This window comes from Rhinoraja longicauda, chromosome 20 (assembly GCF_053455715.1).
Source record: "Rhinoraja longicauda isolate Sanriku21f chromosome 20, sRhiLon1.1, whole genome shotgun sequence".
NCBI lineage: Eukaryota > Metazoa > Chordata > Chondrichthyes > Rajiformes > Arhynchobatidae > Rhinoraja > Rhinoraja longicauda.
The window spans coordinates 12,735,700-12,760,746 of record NC_135972.1 but is presented as its reverse complement, the minus strand read 5'-3'; the positions used below and the strand labels follow the sequence as shown (position 1 = coordinate 12,760,746).

At 46.9% G+C, this 25,047-nt stretch overlaps 1 protein-coding gene across 3 annotated transcripts in view; it reads left to right on the top strand.

The window, feature by feature from the left end:
* Nucleotides 1-25,047, top strand: part of LOC144603566 (neuronal cell adhesion molecule-like) — a 352,237-nt gene that overhangs the window by 193,019 nt on the left and 134,171 nt on the right. The window lies entirely within an intron of this gene.

Here is a 25,047-nt window from a genome sequence, read left to right as displayed (position 1 = left end):
AGACCAAAACTGCACACAGTACAGTGTGGCAACAGGCCCTTCGGCCCAACTTGCCCACGCCGACCAACATGCACCATATACATTCGTCCCACCTGCCTGCCTTTGGCCCATATCCCTCTATACCTCTCCTATCATGTGGATAGGATAGGTTTGTGTGCGCAATGTGCGAAAAGCAAGCTACTATAAACAGCAATGCGGGGCTGGCCTGATAATCCACCTTCAAGTCTTGGTTGAGGAAAATGTCTTGATCACTGGAGTCGGACTGAATCTATGATCTTCCAAATCAAGGAGCACCAGAGAGGCAGGAAGGCTAATCCATGATGGGGTCATTTGCAGTTTGCAACTCTCAGTGCATGTGGTCACAGATGTTTTTGTCAACTACAGCTCCTCTCCTTTAAAAGGCTATCATGCACACAGTCGGGATAATTTCCTGATAGGCTTTTTGCACTTCTGCAAGGGAAGGATTGTCCTACATCTCTGGCCTGAGCCATTTCAGTGGAGTGGCATCGTGGGTCACAGTCATGCCCAGAGGGGCCAGTTTCAACCACAATGGTCCTCTGTGACTGGCCTGCTCTGTGTATTGTACCAGGGAATGTACAAACGTCCATCCCACAGGCTATAGTCACAAATGCTCTCTGATTATCCCGACAGCTCAAGAAGAGGAACATTAATCTCCAGGACGCTGTTGTAAATAACCGTGTAATCATGAGAAATGTCGTAGGAACATAAAAAAGGAAGTTTTATTTTCCCTTTGACGTGTTTGAGCGCTCTGGGCATATTTTCGATCCTCCGCCGATTTTCACGCACCCTTGGTTCCAGAGCCTTTGAGATTATTCGTTTTGCTGGACCAACTGAGGTCATGGCCTCCGAGAGGTGCCCATCGGTACCGAAGCGGTCCGCCGAGATACCGGCCTCGGAAGTCGGCAATGGGAGCGCATCTGCCGGCTCCAGCCGGGCTGGAATTCCAGAGCCCCAGCCGCAGGGGCAAATTCAACTCTCTGATCGACTGCCTCACCCTGCCAGGGGGCCATATTTTCGAGGGGACTTCTGGAGTGGGGGGGGGGGGGGGGGGTGGATTTCAATAGCGCTCTCGTAATTTTGTCTGAATTAAAGGTGCCGGACCACTAGTTGCTGGAAAATCAGTGGTGGACCTATGGTTGTACACGCATAGACATGAGGCCGGAGATGTTTGGAACTCGAGCAAAAAAACAAACTTGGAGGAACTCAGCAGGTCAGGCAGCATCTGTGGAGGGAAATGGACAAACAGTGTTTTGGATTGGGATCCTTCCGCAGATTATGGTAAAATAATCCATATTAATCAATGGTACTTACCTGGGGGCATCTTGGTTGGCATGGATGAGTTGGGCCGAAGGGCCTGTGTCCGTGCTGTATGACTAGGACTCTAACTTGTACCTCACAGGAAAAGGACCTAGGATTCCCATCCAATGAAGGATCCTCCCATTCCACCAATTGTCAACAATATATTAGTTTGCTTTTTCTCTTATGTACATTTGTAGATTGAACCTGAAGAAGGGTCCCGACCCGAAATGTCACCCATCCTTTTTCTCCAGAAATGCTGCCTGACCCGCTGAGTTACTCTAGAACTATGTGTCTATATTCGATATAAACCAGCATCTGCAGTTCCTTTCTACACAGGTTCAGATAACCAGCCTTTCCAATTTGTAAAGAATTGTCTAGTTCTGATGAAAGGTTGTCAGTCTGAAACTGTAACTGTTCTGTTCTCCACAGATGCTACCTGAATTGAATATCTCCAAGTTTCTGTTTACATTTAACATTTCCAATATTTGCAGTGTTTTGCATCTCTCAATTCCACCTTTTTGTCTCCTTATTTAGTTTTGTTTAGATGAGAGAAACAGCACAGAAACAGGCCCCTCGGCCCACTGAGTCCCCGCCAACCAGCGACCCCTGCACATTAACACTATCCTATGCATACTGGGGACAATTTCCAATTTTACCATGCCAATTAACCTACAAACCTGTACGTCTTTGGAATCTTATCGAAGCGTATAAGATTATTAAGGGGTTGGACACGTTAGAGGCAGGAAACATGTTCCCAATGTTGGGGGAGTCCAGAACAAGGGGCCACAGTTTAAGAATATGGGGTGGGCCATTCAGAACTGAGATGAGGAAAAACTTTTTCAGTCAGAGAGTTGTGAATCTGTGGAATTCTCTGCCTCAGAAGGCAGTGGAGGCCAATTTTCTGAATGCATTCAAGAGAGAGCTAGATAGAGCTCTTAAGGACAGCGGAGTCAGGGGGTATGGGGAGAAGGCAGGAACAGGGTACTAATTGAGAATGATCAGCCATGATCACATTGAATGGCGGTGCTGGCTCGAAGGGCTGAATGGCCTCCTCCTGCACCTATTGTCTATTGTCTATTGAGAGTGGGAGGAAACCAAAGCTCCTTGAGAAAATCCACGCAGGTCATGGGGAGATTGTACAAACTCCGTGCAGACATCACCCGTAGTCAGGATCGAAGTCGTGTCTCTGACGCTGTAAGGCAGCAACTCTACCCCTGCACCACTGTGCATTCACCTTATTCTTCTCTCTCCATCTTTAATTTCATTTGACTCACTCTGTGCTTCTTCGTCAGAGAGTAAGCTGTGATGAACAACCAATCTCCAAGCCCTCTCCACCACCACCACCACCTGTATCTAATATTCCCAATTAATATCCACTTTACCACCAATGCCCGCCCCACCGTTTTTCCTTCCCTGCAACTAAAACACACTTGTTTTCTAAGTTACCCCAGTTGTGATGAAAGGTTATCTGCCTTAAATTCCAACTCAATTTCTCTCTCCACGGATGCTGGGTGACCAGATGAGTATTACCATGATCTGACTTTATTTTAGATTTAAAATATTGCTTTTCCACAGTGGCGCAGCTGGTAGAGCTGCTGCCTCACAGCGCCTGTGACCCAGGATCGATCCTGACCTCGGGTGCTGTCTGTGTGAAGTTTGCACGTTCTCCCTGTGAACGCGTGGGTTTCCTCCGGGTGCTCCGCTTTCCTCCCACATCCCAAAGACGTGTGGGTTTTGTCGGTTAATTGGCCTCTGCAACGTTGCCCCACTAGTGAATGGAAGTGAATGAGAACATAACATAGAACTAGTGTGAACAGTTCGGTGTGGACTCAATGGCCGCAGGGCCTGTTTCCATGCTGAATGTCTAAACTAAACATGCGCCATTAGTTTTGTTGGGTTGGGACTATTTCTTGGCAGGCAATAATCACAGGAAATTTGGTGGATTACGCGATAGGGGATCAAGTTGAATAATTCCACATTAGCATCTACTGAATTAATTGGGCTGTCTCGTTTAGGTATTAGACTGACTAGTCCCTTACAGTATGTGCCCTGGGCACGGTGGCATAATACTGCACCTAATAAAGGGTGGCTTTCTGCTGATTAATCTGGAATGACAATAACAGCGATAAGGCCCCCCCCCCCCCAAAAAAAATGCGGGCCAATTCTTTCTTTAATCAAAGGCGTCAAGAGTCACGTTATGAAATGCTGATCGTCCAATTGTCGGGTAATTGGTGGCACTTTCCTGCTAATGTTCCAGTGCAGTGATACCAAGGCTATTGTCCGTGTCCGATTTGACTCACTGCTGACATTGCCGATCTCCCCAAACCCTAATCCCATGGAAAAAGAGGAAGGGTGGGGGCGACGGGGACGAGGTGGGTCGGGCATTGAACTCTGACAGCGTTGGGATAACCAAAGGGGAACGCACACAGACTGTTGTTTTTAGAATTGTTTCTGTTTAATTGTTCCCCAAACAAAAGCAGTGAGCCGACCATTTGTGCCTTTGTTGTCCCCTGTACAGGCAACTGCTTCAGTCATTCCATTGTGTACAAGTGCATTTTCAGCAATTTGAGGCTGTGTGAAAGAATCCTTTGCCCCCTGTAAGCCCTGGAGTGATGTCAATACTGTAGCAATTATTGCGCCGGTGTTAGAGGACATGCAATTTTAATGACCTTAAAATTACTTTTACATCTTGCATTTGCAATGTGCTGCATACCTTTCAGTGTGTTTCGCAAAACAGGCTGCTTTAAATTATTATGCACTTCAGTGGGGCACCATTCGTGTGCATTCTGTGACCAGAATGCATTTGTGGTGAAAGAGGTCAAGCAGTGTGTCATAGAGTCGTGCAGCCATACAGCGTAGAAACAGGCCCTTTGGCCCAACTTGCCCAGACTGGCCAACATGCCCCGTCCAAACTAGTCCCACCTACCTGTGTTTGGCCCATATCCCTCTAAACCTATCCTATCCATGTACTTGTCTAAATGCTTCCTCCCTCCCACCCTTCCTCCCCCTCCACCCTTACTCCCCCCACCACCCTCTCTCTCCCCCTCCACCCTTACTCCCCCCACCACCCTCTCTCTCCCCCCCTCTCCCCTCTCCCTTTCTCTCTTGCTCTCTCTCCCCATTCTCCCCCTCTCTCTCTTCCCCCACCCATCTCTCTAACCCCCTCTCTCTTCCTTGCCCCCCTCCCTCTCTTTTTCCTTTCCTCTCTCGCTGACTCTCTCCCTATTTATCTCTCTGTATGTCTTCCTTTCCCTCTCCCCGTTCTGTTTATGGCTGTTTATTTCTTGCTGATTCTGCCTCTCTCTGTATCTCTCTCTCTCTCTCTCTCTTCACTGTCCGTGTTCCTTTCTGCCTTTCCCTCTGCATCTCGTCTGTCTCCGTTTCTCCCTCTGTCCTCCGTCTCCGACCCCCCCCCCCCTCTATCTCCACTGCACTTCTCACTGTCTCTGAGACACAACTGAACACACGACTGAGTTGTCCAACCCCTCCAAGCCGCTGACATTGTGGGCCCTGGTTGGGGCAGGGAGAGGGATGATGCACCTGCTAGTCCTCGGGATGAATGAATCTTTTCCGGAGTTGGAGGTTGCTTACAAATTATGCAGCTGAAGGAGCTCTCTTGCATTAAAGTACAGGGTGTCAATCTCTCAGCTATTTCTGAACATTTACTGCCGCTACCTCCCGCTGAGTTTGCAGCAGTCATCTTCCCTCTGCTCAAGTGTATTCACGACACCGTGGAGTGATGAGCTCAAAATCAGAAGCACTGTTTGTTTATTTTGTACGTTCTTCCTTGCAATGTGCGATTTGCTGTCCGACATGTCTCCCCGCGGTCACCCTTCATTAACAGGCCTCTCAGGTGTTAAAAAATAAGTAAAAGAGTAATACAGTTTGGAAACGGGCCCTTTGTCCCACCAAGTCCATGGCAATCATCAAGCATCTGTATACAAACTGCTTGTACACTAACCCCATTTTATTCTCCACATTGTCATCTCTCTGTCCATCTCACTCACCTTCTCACCTCTCCCCCCTCTCTTTTCCTTTCCCTCTTTCTTCCTCCCCCCCTCCCTTCCCCTCTTCTCTCTCCCTTCCCCTCTTCTCTCTTCCTTCCCCCTCTCTCTCATTTCATCTCTTCCTTTCTCTCCCTTTCCCCCTTCTCTCTCCCTCTTTCTCTCCCTTCCTCCCTCGCCAATGCATCGGTGCTACTCCTGCACCCATGCAGAACTCATAGACTTCATTAACTTCACCACCAATTTCCATTCTGCACTCAAATTCACGTGGATTATCTTCGACACCTCCCTCTCCTTTAAGAAAGCTCATTTCCCTTTCTCCTGACTCTCAGTCTGAAGAAGGGTCTCGACCCGAAACGTTATCTGTTCCTTTTCTCCAGAGATGCTGGCTGACCCGTTGAGTTGCTCCAGCTTTTTGTGTCTAACTTCGGTTTAAACCAGCACCTGCAGTTCCTTCCTACATATTTCTTCGGTATACAAGATTATGTGGGTCAGAAGTAGGTTATGTCTCTCATAATCTTTTTTCCCCCATCAGAGGTGTATCAAAATCTTTTTCCTTTCAGGGAGAGTGGAACATGCTGCCAGAGATGGCATGGAATTGGGTACAACTTTACAATGTTTAAGAGGCATTTGGATAGATATTTGAAGGGTAAAGACATTGAAGGATGTGGCCCTAATGCGGACAAATGGGATTAGTGTCGGTGGGCAAAAGAGTTAGAATGGATGTGATGGGCCGAAAGGCCGTTTTTTGCATTGTATGACTCCACTCCACATCAGCGCACCAAGCCCGCACTGATTATCAAGCACCTCCAGGAAATTATTTTCTTCATGACTGGTCTTTGGCAATTGGGGAACATGCAGACTGTGCCTTTAACAAAGATAAATGACCCAAAGCGCCACTATAATGTGAACATTGACCAAATGGATGCGAGATAGATCCATAGTTTGGTCAAATAGTTCAGTTTTAAGGAGGGTTTATAAAGAGGAAAGTAAGGTCATAAGGAATAGGAGCAGAATTAGGCCATTTGGCCCATCAAGTCTAGTCCGCCATTCAATCATGGCTGATCTATCTTCCCTTCTAACCCCTTGCCTTCTCCCCATAACCCCTGACAGCACTAATCAAGAATCTATCTATCTCTGCCTTAAAAATATCCATTGACGGCCTCCACAGCCTTCTGTGGCAAAGAGTTCCACAGATTCACCACCATCTGGCTAAAGCAATTCCTCCTCATCTCCTTCCTAAAGGAACGTCCTTTAATTCTGATGCAGAATTATGCCGATGTGGATGCAGATCATGAGACAACACGGTTAGCACTGTGGAATGGGCGGGAGGGTAGTGCCGTGGTTTACCTTTATATTCTGGGGGCAGGAGAATAATTTATTTATATCGGCAAAACCAAGCGCAGGCTCGGCGATCGCTTCGCTGAACACCTGCGCTCGGTCCGCATTAACGCAACTGATCTCCCGGTGGCCCAGCACTTTAACTTCCCCTCCCATTCCCAGTCTGACCTCTCTGTCATGGGCCTCCTCCAGTGCCATAGTGAGGCCCGCCGGAAATTGGAGGAGCAGCACCTCATATTTCGCCTGGGCAGTTTGCGGCCCGGGGGTATGAACGTCGACTTCTCCAACTTCAGATAGCTCCTCTGTCCCTCCCTTCCCTTCCTCCTTCCCAGATCTCCCTCTATCTTCCTGTCTCCACCTATATCCTTCCTTTGTCCCACCCCCGGCATCAGTCTGAAGAAGGGTCTCGACCCGAAACGTCACCCATTCCTTCTCTCCCGAGATGCTGCCTGACCTGCTGAGTTACTCCAGCATTTTGTGAATAAATTGAATTAATTGTATTTGAGTTTTAGTGAAGATGGTGAAATGTGAGGAGGTTGGAAGGTGTTCCACTCTTGCGAGATTTGACACTTCACTGCAGAATGAGCTCCTTCCTCGTCCACACCCCACAACCATCAAGTCGACAGTGGAGGAGACTGCCGACAGTTTCACGCTGTCTTACTCTATAACTGAAGTAGATAAGAGATAGTATTGGCATCATGTTGGGGCGAAGGGCCTGTTCTTGTGCTCTACCATTCTATGTTTTATGTTCAAACGTGCTGGACCTCTGTGCCGTGACACAGGATAACGCCATGGTTGGAACTAAACACCAACATATAACATTCCATTTAAATGGGTTCTTATATCTTGCGGTAATCCCATCCTCCAAATGACCCTTAGCCAACCGATAACCTGTCAACAAAGGAAAAACAAATCTGTATCTGCATGTGAATGCAGGCACGATTCATGCACGTTGAAAGGAGAGTGACTGTTTATATACTCTTCAGTTACATCCAGAGTGGGTAACACCAGCACTGGATGGAACCACAGAGTGTTTATTGACTGACTACCCTCCTCAAGGTAAGACAAATGCTTGTATAAGAATGTTAATGGTTTTAGTTTTCAGATGCAGAGTGGGAACAGATTCTTTGGCCCACCGAGTCCACGCCGACCATTGGTCACCTGTAAGCTTGCTTCATATTGTCCCTCTTTCGCATCCTATGCACCAGGAGTGATTTTACAGAAGCCAATTAACTTACGAACCTGTACGTCTTCGGAGCGTGGGAGGAAACCAGAGCACCCGGGGAAAGCCCACGCGGTCACGGGGAGAACGTACAAACTACCTACAGACTGCACCAGTAGTTGGGATCGAACCTGACTCTGTCGCTTTAAGGCAGCAACTTTACCGCTGCGCCACCGTGTCACCCACTCTAGTTGATTGTTCTGCCTTACCCCTAGACGATGGACCTGACAACAATAGTAACTGCCGGATCACTGCGACAGCTCTGGTCAGATTCAGTTATGGACGGAGCAAAGCCAACAGGGAAGTCTCGTCTCGAGTTAATAAGCAGTATTGGAAGAGAATGGTGGGAATACTGCACTGGGCAGGGAGGTCTGCTTCCTTTTTTGCATTCATTCCCACTCGTACCAGGTTTCGATGACCTAGCCTTCCCAGAAACTCAACACTACTCTTTCCAAGTCAGTTCCTTTTTCCTGTTTATTGGATTAACCGTAAAGGTTGAGGCAGAATAAGAGCTAGCATTGTTTTGCTTCATGTGCTGCATGAATTGTGACACCCAATTGAATTTTGGTTTGAGTTGTCTTCTGCACTGCAGTACAAAGCCTTGGCAACTTGCTCCAGTGGCTTTTATAATTGCACCCACAGCAGCCACAGTGAGTCAGCCGTGGAGGGAGGGGCAGTGGGAAAATAGTTTAAGATAATGAATAACATACTGATCAATTTAGATTTAGATTTAGAGATACAGCGCGGAAACAGGCCCTTCGGCCCACCGGGTCCGCGCCGCCCAGCGATCCCCGCACATTAACACTATCCTACACCCTAGGGACAATTTTTACATTTGCTCGGCCAATTAACCTACATACATACCTGTACGTCTTTGGAGTGTGGGAGGAAACCGAAGATCTCGGAGAAAACCCACGCAGGTCACGGGGAGAACGTACAAACTCCGTGCAGACGGCGCCCGTAGTCAGGATCGAACCTGAGTCTCCGGCGCTGCATTCGCTGTAAGGCAGCAACTCTACCGCTGCGCCACCGTGCCGCCAATCTGACTCCGACAGAGACTCTAACCTGTAGACTTTTCTTAAGACTTGAGAGATACAGCGTGACAACAGGCCCATCGGCCCACCAAGTTCACGCCGACCAGCGATCACCCTGTACACTCTCACTATCCTACACACTAGGGACAATTTACAATTTGTAGAAGCCAATTAACCAACAAATCTGTACGTCTTTGAAATGTGGGAGGAAACCGGTGCACCCGGAGAAAACCTACGCTGTTGCAGGGAGAACGTACAAACTCCATACAGACAGCACCCGTAGTCTAGATCAAACCCGGGTCTTTGGCGCTGTGAGGCAGCCACTCTACTGCTGCGCCACCGAGGAATTTCTAGGTGAGGACTCGATGGGCCAAAGTGACACACTATCACTGCACCACTGCACCACTCTTGAAAATATTTACAGATTACCAAATAGTTTACAATTCTGCAATATGTAATATAAAGAAACTGGAGATGCTAGTTTATACCAAAGATAGACACAAAATGCTGGAGTAGTTCAGCGGGTCAGACAGCATCTCTGGAGAAAATAGATGGGTGATGTTTTGGGTCGGGACCCTTCTTCAGACTGTTCAATTCTGCGAACTGTGTATCAACCCTACTATCTGCAATATGTTTAATCACTATCCGACGTTTTATTGTAATCTTCACAGTGATGTTCGTATTTGTACGTACAAACTCTGTACGGACAGCATCTGTAGTCAGGATCGAACCCGGGTCTCTGGCGCTGTGAGGCAGCAGCTCTACTGTTGTGCCACTGTGCCGCCCGAACAGGGACAGAGCAGTGGATCCATTTCAAAAGCAGACAGATGTTGCTGTGCGGAGATGTTTCACGTTTTGGCATATCGTCATTTTCTGTATGTCCTACAAACTGACATTCCTCAAACAAGGGCCCGACCCGAAATGTTGCCTATCCACATCCTCCAGAGATGCCGCCTGACCTACTGGGTTACTCCAGCACTTTGTGTTCTATGCAAGATCCGAGCATAGATAGAACATCGAACAGCATAGTACTTTGGCCCCACAATGTTTGTGTCGAACGTGTTGCCCGGTTAAACTGATCTCTCATCTGCCTGCACATGATCCATATCCCTCTAATCCCTATGTCTGCCTAAAAGGGTTTTAAATGTCACGCTCAAATCTGCCTCCATCACCTCTCCTGGTAATGAGTTCCTGTCCCCCACTATTCTCAGTGCAAATAAACTTGCCGCACACTTCTCCATTAAACTTTCCCCCTCTCTTCTTATAGCTACGCCCTCTAACGTTGGACACTTCCACCCTTGGCAAAAAGTTCTGACTGTCTACCCTATCTATGCCTCTCTTAATGTTGTACTCTTCTACCGTCTTCCTTCAATCTCCCATGTTTCAGAGAAAACAATCTGTCTATCCAACCTCCCCCTGTAGCTGAAACCCTCTAATCCAGGCAGGATTCTGGTAAACCTCCCCTGTACCCTCTCCAAAGCCTCCACAGCTTTCCTATAATGGGGTTGACCAGAACTGCACACAATACTAGGCACAAAGTGCAGGAGTAACTCAGCAGGCCAGGCAGCATTTCTGGGGAGGATGGGTTGACGTTTCTGTCTGAAGAAGGGTCCCAACCCAAAACCCTTTTCTCCAGAGATGCTGCCTGACCCGCTGAGTTACTCCAGCACTTTGTGTCGATCTTTGGTGTGAAGCAGCATCTGCTGTTGCTTGCGTTTGCACGCAATACTCTTGCATCTGCAGTTCTCTGAGTCTTCATCAAAAACATGAATTTCAACAGACCAAAATATTATTCCTGTTTTTGCTAATGAGCATAGACTTTGCAGGGCATGATGTTACTGATATCGTAGCGGTGAACATTCAAATTTGTCCACCACACCTGTGTGCTCAAAGCCAAGGTCGTGCAGAGCATGTGTGAAGGACTGAGTGTCCTTTATTTCTGCTGGAGGCTCAGTGTAAAAGGACACTCCAATAGTAAAAAGAGGTATGAATTCTGGTGGTGCATTGAAGTGGCAGCATTTTTTTACCCCCACTGTTGGAAGGATGTCATTCAGGTGGAAATTAGAAGGATGTCATTCACTGGAATTTAGAAGGATGAGAGAGGATCTTATCGAAACGTATATGATTATATGATTATTAAGGGGTTGGACACGTTAGAGGCAGGAAACATGTTCCCAACGTTGGGGGAGTCCAGAACCAGGGGCCACAGTTTAAGAATAAGGGGTAGGCCATTTAGAACGGAGATGAGGAAAAACTTTTTCAGTCAGAGAGTTGTAAATCTGTGGAATTCTCTGCCTCAGAAGACAGTGGAGGCCAATTCTCTGAATGCATTCAAGAGAGAGCTAGATAGAGCTCTTAAGGATAGCGGAGTCAGGGGGTATGGGGAGAAGGCAGGAACAGGGTACTGATTGAGAATGATCAGCCATGATCACATTGAATGGCGGTGCTGGCTCGAAGAGCCGAATAGCCTACTCCTGCACCTATTGTCTATTGTTATTGCCAGAGACCCAGTTTTGATCTTGACTGCAGGTGCTGTCTGTATGGAGTTTGTACGTTCTCCTTGTGACCGTGCTGGTTTTCTCCGGTGCTCTGGTTTTCTCCCAGGTGCAGGTTTGTAGGTTAATTGGCTTCTGTAAATTGTCCATAATGTAAGAGATACCTAGTGTATGGGTGATTGCAGGTTGGTGCAGACTCGGTGGGCCTGTTTCCACGCAGTATCTCTAATAAAAATGATTTAAGGGGATGATGCCAGTACTCAGTACTCGAGATCCTGAGCTAGAGTAAGGTTGGGCAGTCAAGGACCTTATACCTTGGAGTGCAGAACGCAGAATAGATAAGGTGAATGCACAGTCTTATACCCAGAGCAGGGGAATCGACAACCAGAGGACATAGGTTTAAGGTGCGAGCGGAAAGATTCTAACCCACTCTAACCCACTCTCAGGAATACTCTCATGTGCAGCGTTTCAATGCAACCACTTAGCCCACTTAGAATAAGCAGCTGGCAGTTTTATTGAGCAAACGACTTTGTACAAACGTACAAGCTCGTGCATTTTATGAGAAAGTATTTGGAGTATGCCGAAGGAACTTGGAAAACTTTCAGTGATCTAAGTTTTCAAAGTAATGCAAAATGAAATGCAACGTGATCAGATGTTGCCAGCAGCCCCCTCCTAATCAAACAATGGGCTTTGAATCTTTCAAATCGCCCTCCTTAATTGCTGGCTGCATGCTTTCTGCAGTGGGCCGATCAGATGCTTGGCTGTGTGACGTCCTTTATTCTTGCTGCTGGACGGTGAGGGCTTTGTTCCTTGGTTCTGGAGTGGGACTGCGGAAGAACAAAGTGGCACAGTGTAACTGTCATCTTTGTGCAAAGCTTCTGCCTGAATGAACTGCAACAAAACACTCTCCCTGGCTTCTCTGAGGCAGTCGACGCAGTCCGACGCGAGGCTTTGCTCTTCCACCGTTTCATTGTCGCAATAGGAATAGACAAAAGAATTACAATCGCAGTAAAAAATATTATGCAAGATTCTCCAACGAAAGGCAGGATTGATTTGATAGAACCCTTCTTATTTCTCCATTTTGTCTGCCACCTATCACTTGCCAGGTTTTGGCCCACCCCAACTCTCTTTTCCAGCTTTCTCCCACAACGCCATCAGTCTGAAGAAGTGTACCGAACCAAAACATTGTCTGTCCATTCCTCCACAAATGCTGCCGACTTGCTGAGTTCCTCCAGCACTTTGTATTTTTGCGCAGAATTCCAGCATCTCTCGTGTTTCCATTTCACTTTTTGTTCTTTCCCAGTTCTAATGAACAAAAACAAAGAAAAATAAAGGCACAACGTGCACGAGTAACTCAGCGAGTCAGGCAGCATCTCTGGAGAACATGGATAGGTGCCGCTTCAGGCTGGACCCTTCTTCAGACTGATTGTCATGGGGGGGGTTGGCAAAGCTCGAAGATGGGTGTGGTGGACGGCTAGTGATAGGTGAATATAGTTGAGGGTGGGGTTGTAGACATTAAGGACTTTAGAGGGCGGCATAGTGGCACAGTTGCTGCCTTGCAGTGCCCGAGTGGGCAAAGGCCAGGGATGAGAAGAAGATAAAAAGCTGTAAGATAACGAGGAATGTTAATAGACAATAGACAATAGGTGCAGGAGGAGGCCATTCGGCCCTTCGAGCCAGCACCGCCATTCAATGTGATCATGGCTGATCATTCTCAATCAGTACCTCGTTCCTGCCTTCTCCCCATACCCCCTGACTCTGCTATCCTTAAGAGCTCTATCTAGCTCTCTCTTGAATGCATTCAGAGAATTGGCCTCCACTGCCTTCTGAGGCAGAGAATTCCACAGATTCACAACTCTCTGACTGAAAAAGTTTTTCCTCATCTCCGTTCTAAATGGCCTACCCCTTATTCTTAAACTGTGGCCCCTTGTTCTGGACTCCCCCAACATTGGGAACATGTTTCCTGCCTCTAACGTGTCCAACCCCTTAATAAATCTTATACGTTTCGATAAGATCTCCTCTCATCCTTCTAAATTCCAGTGTATACAAGCCTAGTCGCTCCAGTCTTTCAACATATGACAGTCCCGCCATTCCGGGAATTAACCTAGTAAACCTACGCTGCACGCCCTCAATAGCAAGAATATCCTTCCTCAAATCCTTCCTCAAGCCAGTGGATGAGATATAGGTAGAAGTGGAAAGGGGCCGGTTGAATAGGGGAAATGTGTGCCCGTCCAGGTGGGGCAGAGGGAAGAGAAGGGAAGAAAAGGGGGAGGGTGGAGTTGTTATAGGTTAGTTATCTAAAATTGGAGTATTCAATGTTGGCTTATTTCAATGGGGAAACCGGAACAACACCACCACAGAGTCTGCTCTGCACAATCTTCCAGTGGAATTCTCAGCAGTTTTTTTTTGCTGCACTCCATTAGGTGCAGTTTGATTCAGACGTTAAACGGATCGAAAGATACTGAGAGGAGAGAGAAATTCAGGGCAGCACGGTGGCGCAGCGGAAAGGTTGCTGCCTTACAGCGCCAAGGACCCAGTTTCGATCCTGACTACGGGTGCTGTGTGTACAGAGTTTGTATATTCCCCCCGTGATGGTGAGGGTTTTCTTCAGGTGCTCCGGTTTCCTCCCGCACTCCAAAGATATAAAGGATTTGTAGGTTAATTGGCTTCTGTAAATTGTAAAATGTCCCTTGTGTGTGGGATGGTGCTAGTATTCTTCTCTCTGAACGCTGGTCGGCACGAACTTGGTGGGCCGAAGGGCCTGTTTCCACACTCTATCTCCAAGGTCTGTAGTTTTATCCTTTGCAGAGAATAAGTGCGGTTTCAGAACGAGGGAACAAAGGCCAAACACGGGCTGATGCGACTCACTTGCACCAATCCTTTTTCTTGTTTCCGTGCTGCATTACTCTAAAAGATCAGACTCATCCCTTCCCATCCCAATTATTATCTCCAGTAGAGGACAGGTTGAGATCTGCCTTTGGGGAATGTGGCCCTTGGATTTTCAGGGCCACTGCCTGTGACTGTTCAGTTTGATTAGTCTGCTGGGCCTGAGCCTGCCCTTCATTCGGGGTGAATCTAAACCGTAATGTGCTTTAATTGATTTTTTTTTAAATCCGAAGCCTTAAAATGGTATCATAAAACATTTAAGAGTGGAGCAATGCCTGTAATAGTGTTCCATTAACATTAATGTACTGAGCATCAGCAGAATTTAGGAAGCGGCATGTGTTATAGTGGGCTGCAGTTGAAACAATCGATGAATAATATTTGTGTCATTTGCTCTGTGTCTGTATGTGCATGACCGTACAAGCTTATCAATAGAACAAGTGATTTGACATGATTGGAATAATTAAATTCCCTGGAGAATGAAAGAACCTTGTATGAGCTCAGTATTTTCTGAAGTCCTTTACAGTTGATGAAGTATTTTGAAGATTTGGTCACGGCTGGAACAAAAGAAGTGTGGAAACCTATTAGCTTACAGTCAGGTTCAACGATAGCAAGGTACGAATGATCTCTCTTAGTTTGTTTGGAGATAGAAAGCAGCCTGAACACTCGGGGGGGGATTCCCTGTTCTTCAAATGATGTCTTAGGATCCATGTACTGGCACGGTGGTGCAGCGGTAGAGTTGCTGCCTCACAGCGCCGGAGACCCGGGTTCGATCCCAACTACTGGTGCTGTCTGTACGGAGTTTGTACGTTCTCCCCGTGACCTGCGTGGGTTTTCTCCTGGGTCTCTGATTTCCTCCCACACTCCAAAGACGTACAGGCTTGTAGGTTAATCGGTTTGGTATAATTGTAAATTGCCCCTCGTGTGTGTAGGATAGTGCTGGTGTGCGGGGATTGCTGGTCGGTGCGGACTCGGTGGGCCGAAGGGCCTGTTTCGCGTTGTATCACTAAACTAAACTAAACTAAATAGGCAAAACTACGGTTGGCTGTGTTACTGGAATGGTGGCGCCCCCAACACTCTGTACCACATTAGGAATGTCAGGGTAGATTACACGGTCAATATCTCAAGCAACCTGCTGGGCAAAGATAGAGTCCTCATGATATAATGGGACTGTGTTTCCTTATCTGCTTTGTTCTATCAGAATTGCACGACCCTTAATTACATATCTCAGCCCCAATTCCACCCCACCACTCCCCTCTTTGGTCATCTGAGGCTAAAATAATCAGTTAGCTTGGCAAGTGTCAGCACATCTGTTTCAATGCAGTGCTAGTAGTTGGTGTGGAGTCTGTAGCAGCTGTTTAAGCAGCTGTTTAATAACAGCTGTAAGCTTGCTTCAGCGGCAGCATGGTTGATAGCTGAAAGGAGGGGTGCATTCACAACAATAGCGCTCAGCAAAGCTACTGATGATTGAAGTTGGATAGATACAAAGTGCTGGAGTAACTCAGCAGGTCAGGTGGGATCCATGGAGAATATGGATGGGTGACATTTCGTGTCAGGACCCTTATTCAGACCCGATTGAAGTTAGTTTGTGTTTGTGCGCGTGTGTATGTGTGTGCGTGTGTACGTGTATGTGTGTGCCTCTGTGTTTACATGTCTACACTAGTCTACGTGTATGTGTGCGCATGTATATGTGTGTGTACGTATGACTACGTGTGTGTACATGCGTGTATTTGTACATATGTGTTTGTACATATGTGTGTGCATGTGTGTACGCATGTGTGTACATTAACGTGTGTGTACATGGTATAGGTGGTAGATATTTGCCCTATGAGACTGAATTTTCCCCCCAAGATCTTGCTCTCAAGATACTTGCCTCCCGTAATCTTTCAGTGAAGTTTGGTTACTGTTGACAAAGTGTGAAAAGTAAACTCTCTGAACCTGGCCACTTGCAGGTTGGGCAGCAGGAAGAAGGAAAAGTCAGAGTCAGTGAGATGAGGAGGCTTTCCAATGGGCCTACATGTGACACCGATCCCACACTTTGTTCTAGATTCTCATGAGATCTCTGAATTGGCATTCCACCCATTTCTAAAAACAAATCTCCACTGGAGCCCAGGCTGTGTATAAATGTGAACTTGTAGATGTGCCCACCTCGTCTGTGAAAACATGCTAAGGTTGTGTGTCGGATACAGATCGAACAGGAGAAAGCCATTCAGCTCCTTGAACCAACGTTTCCATTCAAGTCCATCGTGTTATCAGCACAATTACTTCCTGATTTCACTCCTAAGAAGCTCTGCTGTATTTTAAAAGTTGTTTCCCTTTGTTTTGTGCACTGTGGAGCAGGAAGACTCTCTATATCCACCTTATCCAATGAATATTCTCAAAGTTTCAGACATGGAAATTCATGCATCATGCTAATTTCCCATTAAGTACAGCATCATTCTGCAAAATAGTTTAGTTTAATTAAGTTTAGTCTCGTTTATTTCATTTTAGTTTAGTTTAGAGATAAGGAGCAGAAACAGGTCCCTTGACCCACCGAGTCCACGCTGACCGGCGATCCCCGTACACTAGCACGATCTTACACACTGGGGACAATTTACAATTCTTACTGAAGCCAATTAACCTACAAGCCAGTACCTACAAACCTTGGAGTGTGGGAGGAAACCGGAGCGCCCGGAGAAAACCCACACGATCATGGGGAGAACGTACAAACTCCATATAGACAAGCACCCATGGTCAGGACTGAACCTGGGCCTCTGGCGTTGTAAGGCAGGAAACTCTACCACCACGCCACCGTGCCGCCCCTAGATTATTGTCACATGTATCAGGATGCAGTGAAAAGTTTATTCTGCATGTTATCCAGTCCAATCATAGTTTACATTGAAGCATTCATACACAACTATGATTGTAAGTAGATCATCTTCTGGATAAGTCGAGTCCAGTCTAATCCCCAGTTGTGCAACATTTATATTGTTTCATGAAATCCTGGTGGGTGCACCAGAGAAATTCTTCCCATTTAACCCCCTGGCACTAAGGGAATCACGGTCAATATTAGGGATGTAGGAAAATAACTGCGGATGCTGGTACATATCGAAGGTATCACAAAATGCTGGAGTAACTCAGCGGGTCAGGCAGCATCTCTGGAGAGAAGGAATGGGTGACGTATCGGGTCGAGACTCTTCTTCAAACTGAACCGAAACGTCACCCATTCCTTCTCTCCAGAGATGCTGCCTGACTCGCTGAGTTACTCCAGCATTTTGTGGTACCGTCAATATTAGGGAAGTTAAAATCAGCCACGACAATAATAGTGATGTTTTTACATCTTTCCATTTTACACATTTGTTCTTATTTGCAACTTCCCTGCCTCTGTTGCATCCCTTTCTATCCCAAATTAATCATCTGACCTTCTGGATCGTTCAGCTGGCAATCCTGCTCTTCCTTCAACCAAGTTTCTGTAATGACTATAATATCGTAGCTCCATGTTACGAATCCAGGCTCAAAGCATAGCTACCTTACCCGTTATGAACTTAGATAGCGACTATGGGCATTTTATCCAAGTATTAACTCAAGCACACACATACACACATGAATATCACACATGAATATCCATGCACACATTCAAAGACACACACTTACACCCTGGTGAACAGACTGATGCCCAGTTACTCCGTCATTCACATCTTGATTGAATTGAATTTCTTCATTTGTCTTTCAAAACAGGTTTGAATGAAATTTAGTTACCATGCAGTCACAACAATAGAAAAAAGCAACAAAAACACACACAGCCACATAATTCAACACAAACATCCATCACAGTGACTCTTCTCCAGGCACCTCCACACTGTGATGGAAGGTAAAAAGAAAGTTCTTCTTGCTTCTTCACCCGCGGTCGGACAGTCAAAACTGCTGCGTCGAGGCGATCGAGGGTCCCATCAAGGCCCCGCCGGGCGATGGAAGATCCCGCGGCCGATTTTAAGCCGCGCCGGATGATGAAAAGTCCTGCGAACGGTCCGTCGAGGCGATTGAGGCCCCGACTCTGAAGCCACCGCCGGGCGATGGAAGATCATCTTTATACACATACAGAGAGGCATGCATACAGCAATGCACGGACACTGAAACACAGATCTTATTGCAGTTTGAAGATGTGTCCTGACCTGAAACATCACCGATCCAAGTTCTCCAGAGATACTGCCTGACCCGCTGAGTTACTCCAGCACTTTGTGTCCTTTTTCTTAATGCAGATATTCTCTCTCAAAATACACGGACACAGATACACGCAAAATAGTTTCAAAATGATGTCCTGTGGTTCGTGCAGGTCTGAATATCTCCCCTCTACCGTCCCACTGACCATATGGAGGTGACATCAGTAGCACTGCACCCAATGAAGCTCTCAAACCTCTCTATTTTAATTGTTCGAACGAATAATTATTTGCGTCGCTGAAGCATGGCAGATTTAATGAGAAAATACCGCACCTTTAATGAGGTTTAAATGATGTCATTTAATGAGTTTTGAAGCATCCTTTGTACTTGACTTAAGGGAGAGAAGCATTTCAAATCACAGTGATTATCACCGACTACAGTGAAAGAAGAAGCTGGGGATCTGGAGATGAAATGTAACCATTTCCAAAGTCTAAAGTCTAAAACTGATGAAATATGAAAGCAAAAAATAGACAACAAAAAAAACAAGCATTGATTTTTGTTTTTTCCAGAAGGCACTTTGCCATCAAATATTGTGTAAGAAGGAACTGCAGGTGCTGGTTTAAACCGAAGAGAGACACAAAATGCTGGAGTAACCCAGCGGGACGGGCAGCATCTCTGGAGAGAAGGAACTGCAGATGCTGCTTTACACCAAAGATAGACTGAGAGTCGTGGGAGGACAAGAAGTGCTGGAGTAACTCAGCGGGTCAGGCAGCATCGCTGGGGAAAATAAATAGGTGACGTTTCGGGTCAAGACCCTTCATCGGACTTATATAATTGCAAATCCAATGCATACATTTAATTTGTAGCATTGTTGTAACTCACACACAGAGCTGTATACTGATTCAATTATTGCAGTTGGATTTAAAGACACATGCCACACCTCTATTAAAGCAGAAAGCACAAGCAGAATGTTCACACGGATTTCAATATAGGAAATGGTTAAATGTTTGAGCGAATGAATACAAAGGTCTTCTCTCCTCTGAGGATGAGATGAGGACGGGCGGCACAGTGGCGCAGTGTAGAGTTGCTGCCTTACAGCGAATGCAGCGCCGGAGACTCAGGTTCGATCCTGACTATGGGCGCCGTCTGTACGGAGTTTGTACGTTCTCCCCGTGACCTGCGTAGGTTTTCTCCAAGATATTCGGTTTCCTCCCACACTCCAAAGACGTACAGGTATGTAGGTTAATTGACTGGGTAAATGTAAAAATTGTCCCTAGTTGGGTGTAGGATAGTGTTAATGTGCGGGGATCGCTGGGCGGCGCGGACTCGGTGGGCCGAAGGGCCTGTTTCCGCGCTGTATCTCTAAATCTAAAAAATCTAAACAAAAGGTTATGTTCAGTATTTTATAACCATAATTTTTGTTTTGTAGAAGCTTATAAAGTGTAGAACAAATTAATACAGTAAAAAATAGTAGTTGAGTTTAGTTTAGCTGAAAGATACAATGTGGAAATACAGTCAACCATGGCTTTGCCTGTTTAGTTTAGTTTAGAGATACAGTGTAAAACAGGTCCTTCAGCCCACCGAGTCCATGCCGACCAGCGATCCCCGCACACTGGCATTATCTTACAATTTACAATTTTACCAAAGCCAATGAACATACAAACCTGTCGGTCTTTGGATTGTGGGAGGAAACCAGAGCATCCAGGGAATACCCACGGAGGAAATGGGGGAAACGTACAAACTCTGAAAAGACAGCCCCCGTGGTCAGGCCCGGATCTCTGAAACTCTACCGTTGCACCACCGTGTATTCAGTAGTATTCAGTAGTATTTCCAGAATAGAGAAAAGAAAAGAGAGAATCCAAGGTCGAATCACACCAGTTGAAGTCTACTAAAGACATTCGTTCTCAATAGCATTGAGTGGGCTGATGGAGTCATCCGTTCTCCCCATTCATTGAGCATTGTGTCACTTTATAAAACCCCCATTCACACATCAAACTCGCACTCTAGGTTTTGAAACCACAAGGGGGGTGGTCGCATGCTTTGTCATACCCTGCACCCTTCAGTATCCATGTGGCTCATGATTCAAGAATTATCCCAACACTGTGTCTTTGTAGCTAAGTGGGATATAGCAGCTCAATCCACCTTGGCCTATGCAATCTCCTGGTTGCCAAACACTTTAACTCCTCTTTCCATTCCCACACTGACCTTTCTGTCCTGGGTCTCATCTACTGCCAGAGTGAGTGAGGCCCAACGCTAATTGGAAAAACTGCACCTCATATTTCGCTTGGGCACCTTACACACCAACGGTATGAGTATCGATTTCTCTAATTTCAAGTAATCGCATTCCCTCTCTCTCCGTCCCTCCTCCTCTATAGTTGTCCTATTCGTTTCTTTGTCATCCTGTTTAGTTTCACTGTTTCAGTTATTAGTTTCACTTCTTATCGCCTTCTTAACAGCCAACAATGGACCATTGTGGACTCCTCCTTTCCTTGATTGTTGTTGTTGGCTTTGATTGTCCTTTTGCATGCCTTTCATTCATTTGTTCTTTGTACCCTTTCATATTCAAGGTTCAAGATTCAAGATAGCTTTATTTGTCATCCAATATTGGACGAAATTCAGTCACCCACAGTCCAACAATAAAAGCATTAAATAGGCATTAAAATCACATAACCCCAAAAACACACAAAAAAAGAAACATCCATCAAAGAAACATCCATCACAGTGAGTCTCCTCCAGTCCTCTCCTCACTGTGATGGAAGGCCACAATGTCTTTCCCTTCTCCTGCTGTCTTCTCCCGCAGTCAGGTTGTTGTGGTTGCAGGCCGCGCCGGACGGTCCGCAGCGGGCCAAGCCCAAGGCGAGTCGCAGCCGCTCCCGCAGCCTCCGAAGACGGCCGGCTCCGCCGATGATAAGTCCGATCCGGGGCGGGCGAACACGCTGTTGCTGTTGCTGCACGTCGGGGCGGTCGTGGCTCCCGACATTGAAGCCCCCGCCCAGCAGAGAAATATCCCACGGCATATTTTAGGCCGCGCCGGACGGTGAAATGTCCTCGACCCAAGCCCCGCGATCCAGGGCGGGCGAACACGCTGCCGCTGCCGGAGCTCCCGATGTCGGCATCCACGCGGCCCGAGCCTAAGGCAAGTCGCAGCCGCTCCCGCAGCCTCCGAAGACGGCCGGCTCCGCTGATGGTAAGTCCGGTCCGCGGGCTCTGCGAACCGGAGCCCTGGAGGCCGACAGCTCCAGGAGTTGGGCCGATGGTAGGCCGCAGCAGGAACGGAGACAACACCCAGAAAACAAAGGTCGGGTCTCCGTTCGGAAGGGACACCTATTTACAATTTTACAGTTCCCCCCTCCCCCCCCACATACACACATAGTACACAAACACACAAAAACACCACATCACAACTACAATTAAGACAAAAAAACAACAAAAACACAAAGACAAATGGACCGCAGGTGAGCCGCAGCTGCTAGGGCAGTGCCGCCAAATTTAGTTTCCTTCTCCCCTGGCAATGTCTGAATATTGTCTCGACCCGAGACGTCACCTATTCTTCTTGTCAATAGTCAATAGTCGTTTATTTGTTACATACACATAAATGTGTAGTAAAATGAAACATTACCCGCAGTTGAACAATAAGACCAATAAGATTAATCAATAAAAATGCAATAACACATACAATCACAACTAACACCAAACAAAAAGAAACATCCATCACAGTGAGTCTCCTCCAGTCCCTCCTCACTGTGATGGAAGGCCAAAATGTCTTTTCTCTTCCCTGCCGTCTTGTCCCGCGGTCAGGCTGTTGGAGTTGCCACGTCGGGGCGGTCGGGGCTCCCGATATTGAAGCCCCCGCTGGGCGGTGAAAGGTCAACGGCCTATTTGAGGCCGCGCCGGACGGTGAAAGGTCCGCGACGGGCCGACCCAAGCCCCGCGATTCGGGGCGGGCGAACACGCTGCCTCTGCCGCTGCCGGAGCTCCCGATGTCGGCCCCCACCCAGGGGTCTGCGGGCTTCCGACGTCCACGCGGCCCGCGCCGGAGCCTCCGGAGACGAGTCGCAGCCGCGCCCGCAGCATCCGCAGGCAGCCAGCGCCGCAGGTGGTGAGTCCGCGCCGCGGGCTCTGCGAACCAGAGCCCCAGGTGGTCCCAGGTGCATGGCCGGTGGTAGGCCGCAGCGGGAACGGAGACACGACACAGAACAAAGGTCACGTCTCCGTTCTGGAGAGAGAATGTTACAGTTCCCGTTCCCTCCCACCCCCCCCCCCAAAACATAACATACAACACTACATCATATTAAACTACAATTCAGACAAAAACAACAAAAAACACAAAAGACAGACGGACTGCAGGCAAGCCGCAGCTGCGACGGCAGCGCTGGCTCCTCCCCTGAGATGCTGCCTGACCCGTTGAGTTCCTTCGGCATTTTGTGTCTATCTTCGGTGCAAACCAGCATTTGCAGTTCCTTTCTACACAAAAGACTTCCTACACAGTATATTAACAACCTTCGGCTAGTACTTGCCGAAGCAGACATAGAGAGCAAGTACATACTACAACTCGTTTGGTGGGCTTGGGGAGCTAAATGTACTGCTGGTTCGGGGAGCAGTTTGTGTCGATACAGTGGAAATGGCAGATGTTGGATTGGTACATTTTGTAGAAAATGTTGCAGTAACGCTGGTAACGGCAGGACAGCACGGTGGCACAGCGGTAGAGCTATTGCCTTGCAGTGCCAGAGACCTGGGTTCGATTCTGACTACAGGTGTTACCAGTACGGTGTTTGTACGTTCTCCCCGTTATCTGCGTGGGTTTTCTCCAAGATCTTCGATTTCCTCCCACAGTCCAAAGATGTACAGATTTGTGGATTATTTCGCTTGGTATAAATGTAAAATTGTCTCTAGTGTGTGTCGGGCAGTGTTAATGTGCAGGGATCGCTGGTCGGTGTGGGGTCGGTGGGCCGAAGGGCCTGTTTCCGTGCTGTACCTCTTAACTAAACTAAACTAAAATGCAGACATTGCCTTTATAATTTCAACCCAGTGGATGTCTTTGACAGATTCTCACAAATGACTGAAAACTAAGGGTAGGGAACATCAAGCGAAGAATTCAAATAAAAGTACAGAAAATGCTGGAAATACTCAGCTGATCAGGTTGCACCAGGGAGCAGAGTTAATGTTTCAGGTGGAAGAGCCATTGTCAGAGCTGGTAATGAACAATGGCCACAAGGTCATAAGGAATTCGGCCCATCGAGTCTACACCGCCATTCAATCATGGCTGATCTATCTCTGCCTCCCAACCGTATTCTCCTGCCTTCTTCCTGTAACCACTGACACCCGTACTAATCAAGAATCTATCTATCTCTATCTCAAGAATCTATGGTGCCATGAACACTAACATTACAGTGAGCATGTGTCCTATTCAACAAATGTATACATTAATTTTAAGAACCACTGGAAGTGTACTTACTGGAGTTTGGAAGGATGATGGGGAACCTCATTGAAACTTACTGAATACTGAAAGGCCTGGATAGAGTGGATTTGGATAGGATATTTCCACCAATGGGGGAGTCTAGGACCAGAGGCCACAGCCTCAGAACAAAAGGACTTACCGTTAGAAAGGAGATGAGGAGGAATTTCTTTTGTCAGAAGGTTGTGAATCTGTGGAATTCATTGCCACAGACAGCTGTGGAAGCCAAGTCAATGGATATTTTTAAGGTGGAGATTGACAGATTCTCGAATGGCAAGGGTGTCAGGGATTATGGGGCGAAGGCAGGAGAATGGGATTTCGAGGGAAAGATAGATCAGTCATGATTGAATGATGGAATAGACTTGATGGGCCGAATGGCCAAATTCTGCTCCTGGAACTTATGAACTGATACGTTTAGCTCAGTTTAGTTTATAGCATACAACAAAAGCTTTTCAAGTACAGTGTAAAGCTTTTGTTGTGTGCTAACCAGTCAGTGGAAAGACAAGACCTGGTTACAATGGAGCCACCCATATGGGAAATAATGAAGAGTGCACGATAAAGTCCGAAAAAAAATGAAATGAGCGGGAAATGCTAAAGTTAGGCAAAATGTAAAACCTGCATGTCTGGTTGGAATAACAAGTCTTTTTTCCACTTTGCCCTTAAGCTTCAAATTAATGGCATGTTGAAACAGATTCACGCAGTTGGGGCTCAGTAATAGTCTCGATCCTGTGGGTGAGCACAAAGGAATTCTGCTCCATTGCTTCACAATCCCAATAATATGAATGTAGCATCTTTCCTGTTTTCCTTTGTCTCGCAATTGACATCAGATTTTTTCCCCCACTGCAGTGGTTGGTTTACATTCCTGGACATCTCAGCCAGCAATGGATGCCTGTCCATGAAATTAATGATCCAGTCTACTTATGAAAATGTATTTTCTGCACAGTTTTTTGTTATTTGATGAAGCTTCTGTGTTGACAAAAAGTAGTCCATCCCAGCGTAATACGTTATTGTTGAAAACAAGAATGTTTAAGGCTTTTTGCATTTTGTGGGTGGCACATTGTTAGAGTTTAGTTTAGTTTACTATTGTCACAGGTACAGCAAAACGTGCTATCCAGTCAAGAAAAGACTACACATGTAACTCGTTTTCACTGAGCCC